Here is a 5,460-nt window from a genome sequence, read left to right as displayed (position 1 = left end):
TAGCGGTATCGCGGGCATCCCTACTCTCCCGTCGGGACCGTGTAGGTTCTCGTACAGACAACTTAGCAGGATTTATGGTGATCAGGCCTGCACGGCTAGAGCTTTGAGCACTATGTCCTTGCTACAAACATATCAGGCCATTTGCTTGTGTGAACTAAGCGAGGGAAGGGAAGACGGAGACCGTGTGACAAGCTCATGGTGGAGGTACGATCCACGGCTGATTACATACTGCGTACAACACGTTGCGCGTTGGTATCGTTAGGTCATGCGATGGCCAGTGCAGTGGTGGCTCAGCGGCATCTATGGTTGACTCTGGCAAACTTGCCTGTACGAGATTGGAATGCGTTCCTCGGCGCACAGTCGGCTGCACAGCCAGGGTTTAGGTCATCTTATCGACCGCCACCAGCTAAGAGGCCGGCTGCAGCAACAGCGCTGAGACCCAGCGCTTGGGAGACTGGGCGAGCGCACGCACAGCCTAAACAGCAGGTGGGGTCGGGATCCAAATTTCTAGTTCGCGAACGAGGGAGGATCGTCGGCCCAGAGGAAGCCGCCTTCTTCTCTCAGTGAAAAAGAAACCCTGCAAAAGAGCGGGTTCAACTTTAAGTTCATTTTCAATACAGAAACTTTATGTTCAGCATACAATTTCTCATGTGTTGATTTGTCAAAGGAATCAAAATGTTTTGGAACCACTAAACTCACAGACGAACCGTGTGTTGTCAGAGGGGGTAAATGCAGGGATATGCAATTCAGGTGGTTCCACAGGGAAAAATGGAGGAAGGGTTTTATCTAAGGGTTCATCTACGAGCTCTGGGATTTTTAATAAATCTCAAAAAGAGCTCCCTGGTTCCATGTCAGCGGATTTCATATCTCGGTTTAGAGATAGATTTGGTAAAGAACACAGCTATACTGTCACTTCAAAGAGCCGAGAATTTTCGCAGCTGCCTGAGTCTTTTTCGACTGGGAAGGCGAGTGCGTTTTCATAAAGTGTTGAGGCTGCTGGGGTTGATGGTCTCAATAATAGCAGTTGTTCGGCTGGGTCTCCTCTATATGCATGCGTTCCAGAGATGGGCGCTGAGAACTGGTCTGAATCCCAGACAAGTGACGATAACGCCAGCGTAGCGCCAGTGTTCCCTGGGGATCCCCAGGTCTGTTGACAGAGGGAATTCCTCTAGGCAGAGTTACGTCACGTATAGTAGTGATGACAGATGCGTCACTACATGGATGGGGAGCTCTATGCCAGGGGAGCTCTGTAAAAGGAGAATGGTCGTCAGCACTGAAGGAGCGTCATATAAATCACTTGTTGGAGTTGCAGGCAGTTCTTCTGGCACTGAAACACTTTGAGCAGCATCTGCATGCGAACATGTGTTAGTCAGAACGGACAACACGACAGTAATGTTGTACACAAACAGACAAGGGGGCACCCGCTCTCTTCCATTGCTGTAACTGACACAGACACTCTTAATATGGGCCAGAGAACACTTAGCGTCGCTCAGGGCAGTGCATGTCCCGGGCCGCCGGAATGGCGGAGCAGACCTGCTATCCAGGGGAGGACCACAGGTCAGGGAATGGCGTTTGCACCCGAGAATAGTGGTGCAGATTTGGTATCAGTTCGGCAGGGCCGAGATCGATCTTTTTGCGTCCAAGGAAAACACGCACTGCTTTTTTCTATAACAGACAGCAGAGCTCTGCTGGGGGTGGATGCGCTGTCTCATGTATGGCCCAAAACTCTACTTTATGCGTTTCCGCCAGTAGACCTGATACAACCCACTTTGGACAGAATGTGTCAAGAGGGTCTGTCACTAATTTTAGTGGCCCCTGCGCTGGCCAACTAAAACATGGTCCGCGTGTATCATGACGTTTCTGTCAGGGACACCGTGTTGTCTTCCCCAATGCAGGGAACTGCTGTCCCAGGCAGGAGGACAGATTCTACACCCTCGGCCGGAACTGTGGCATCTATGGGCCTACCCGCTAAGAGGGAGAATCTAATGGCAGCAGAGCTCCCAATTAATGTCATGGCCAGGATACAGAGGGCTAGGGCACCTCAACGAGGGGGCTTTACGCATCAAAATGGCGCATATTTGAACACTGGTGAGGACAAAAGTCATTATCGCCATGTCAATGCCCGATTGCGGGAATATTAACTTTTCAGGGATTTGTTCCTTTGCAGAAATTTGTTCGAGGAAGGTTGCTCACATTCCACACTAAAAGTTTACTTAGCGGCCATTTCGACCTGTCATGAGGGTGTTAATGGGGCCGCACCGAGCGGCGATAAAGGGGCGGGGCGGCTGAAGCCCGTTAAAAAGTTGATGGTACCATCATGGGACCTGACTGTGGTTTTGGAGGCTATGTGTGAACCTCCATTTGAGCCCTTAGAATCATTGAATCTAAGGATACCGTCTTACAAAACAGCCCTGTTGCTGGCGCTGGCGTCAGCAAAGCGCGTTGGTGATCTCCATGCGATGTCAGTGCATCCCTCATGCATCCAGCTTGCACTGGATGGGTCAAGAGTGGTGTTGCGTCCGAACGCGGCGTATACACCAAAAGTCATGTCAGGGGCATATAGTGCGCTCTCGTTTGAGCTGCCCGCTCTATCAAACCTCTCGATTGACTCGGAGGAAGACAGGAGACTCCATGCGTTATGCTCTGTGCGAATTTTAAGCAGGTATATCGAGCAGACGTAGGCTGTGTGTTCATCCGACCAAATTTTTGTGTGTTTTGCCAACCCGGTTCGTGGGAAACCGCTATCTAAACAGCGTCTTTCACATTGGATCGTGGAGGCGATTTCAATTGCATACAAAAGTAAACGGTTAGCTCTGCCGGCAGGGGTACGGGCGCATTCTACAAGAGGTATGGCAACGTTATGGGCATTGTTCAGAGGGGTGTCGGTAGACGACATTTGTGCGGCAGCCAGTTGGGCATCACCGCACACATTTGTTCGGTTTTACCGACTAGATGTCACTGCTTTGACAGTGGCTCGGTCCGTGCTTACTGCAAGGGCTTTAGACCAGAGGCCGTCACTCTCTTGAAAAAGGGTCATGTGGCGGTGCTGGTCCCTTACGTTTAGTTCAGCGACTTGGCGGGGCGTGAATATAGGTCCCATAGTCATGTGTTGTACTGACTGAATGGGAACGTTGAGTTATGCATATAACTACTGTTCCCATAAGGAGGGAAACGAAGTACAACACCTCTGGGCCCCGCGCATTTGGAGGCCCGTTGAAGAGCTGGACTGAACAAAGGGAATGACGCATTCAACTGCATTTATATGCTGTGGGCAGGTGGCCCCGCCCACGTCGTCATGCGTCATTGGCCTTTCAGGTGTGAACTAAGGTGTCTTCAGCAGATGGCGCTAGAGCGCGATATCCCATAGTCATGTGTTGTACCTCGTTTCCCTCCTTATGGGAACAGTAGTTATGCATAACTCATCGTTTTGATTCACTATGAACCGGCTAATATCTTTTGCGCAGAAATCGCACTGTTCAGTGTTCACGCCGGGGTTGATGATTTTACTGATAAATCCTCATGTCATGTCTGTTTTCTATTAGCTGCTTAGAATCACTATTGTGAATGAATCACTATTGATCTAATCTGTGAAATGGGTTTGCAAAAAGGTTTGAGTTTGTGGTTTGATTCATTTGGATAGTTATGCACTTAATCGTTTGCAGCGGTTTCTCACACCGTAATGGGATACTTTTTTAAAGACAGAAAACAAAAATAGCTTTTAGGCTATATTTACCTACAGTCGATTGTATCTATGAAACTAAGCTCGCAAATGACTTCTATTATTTGTGTGTCAGCGATTAAGTGGCTCTCTACTGTGCGTGCAGCTTGTGAAAGAGCAGCACACTCTAGACAATTTATATCAATAAATCCAAAACAATATTAAAATATATGGGGACACTTTTTGATGGGGAGACTGTGCCCCAGTACTTTCATGTCGACATGAAACTGCTGTGATAGTCTTTTCTCACCTGTGAAACGGCTTCTCAAACAAAACAAAATGTAGGACAAGACTTGATTTTGCCCATCGGGAATTGATTGGATCATTGTGGTTTGCTATTACTGTGATCTTATGTGAGAGACAGGTTTTCCTGCCCTCACCAGTTAACACGTCATCAGAGAAGAGGGATGTCATTGCAAGAGGGAGGGGAAGTTATTTTGATTATAGATTACGAGGGCACATTACTTTTTAAAAACTATGATCTGCACTAATAATTCATTTATAATAAAAACTGCAATATTCCAAATGTCATGGTGACTTGAAAGGCTAGAATTTCAGTATTAACACACTACTCACACTTTATACTACAAAACGGCATAGAATAGTGCATGAGTAGGCTATGCAAATTTTGACACACCTAAAGTTTTGCATTGTGTGTTTTTGATTAAAAAAGAACCAAAATATATTGGTCATCTTTAGGATTGGCTAGCACTAGTCACGTTGTATGTTTTGATTCACTAAACTTCCCCTCCCTCTTGCAGCAACATCTCTTCTCTTCTCTGATGACGTGTTTACTGGTGTGAGGGTGGGACAACCTGTCACTCACAGATCACTGCAATAGCAAACCACAACCATCCAACAATCCAAATAATTCCCAATGGAGAAAATGAAGTACCGCACTACATGTTTTCTTGTTCAGGAAGCTGCTAATATCACAATAGGGACGAAAAGACTATTGCAACTTCAGTTTCATGCTGACTTTAACCCATTTCCAAACACTATTTATGAGATGCTGAAATGCTTCAGTAAATGTCTTTGTTATCACTGATTTCACTACCACATGGTCCATGTGTGTTGGGAATAGTTACCACATATGGTTGCTGAAACAAATGAATTCATTTGCTTTAATCGCCACCAGCATACATCATTAGACATACAATGGCTGTTTTGTCTTTCACCCCTGCCAGTTTTTCTTTGAGTCTAGCTGTTTTTTTGAGGATATATGTTATTCCATCACTCTCTGGCACTGGATAACTGCACTTAAGCCTCCAAGCCGTGTTAGACTTGATTTTGCTCCGTGCTGATGGCAGCAGTCACTGAAACGTAACGCTCCTCTGGGTGTTACCATTGAAATGTCAGCCTGCCATTGCTGATCACTTGTTCAACAGCTTCCAACACTGGAAAATAAACACCTTTTTCATTTTCTTCTTCTACTGTCTGATTTTTTTTTTAGTCTTGTTTTTTTGGGGTGGGAGGGGTGATGAGATGTGTGATTTCAGGGCCTCTGAATTCCTCCATTAATGACTCCCAGCTTTCCAGCTCTGAGAGGCTAGAGAGAGGGACTGCAGCTCTGATACTGATAGACCTGCTAAATGCTTCTCACACACAAACACGGACACTCTGCCGGGGTGGAGAACCAATATGTCAGCTTGCTGATTGTAACATTTTTACTTAGAAAAGAAGAGTACTTTTCAAAGATAAAATATTTTAAAATGATGTACACTCACATGAGATGATTCCAG

This window comes from Rhinichthys klamathensis, unplaced genomic scaffold, assembly GCF_029890125.1.
Source record: "Rhinichthys klamathensis goyatoka isolate OS25496 unplaced genomic scaffold, OSU_Roscu_1.1 h1tg000487l_1, whole genome shotgun sequence".
Classification (NCBI taxonomy): domain Eukaryota; kingdom Metazoa; phylum Chordata; class Actinopteri; order Cypriniformes; family Leuciscidae; genus Rhinichthys; species Rhinichthys klamathensis.
The sequence above is the reverse complement of the archived record's forward strand: the minus strand, read 5'-3'. Positions refer to the sequence as shown.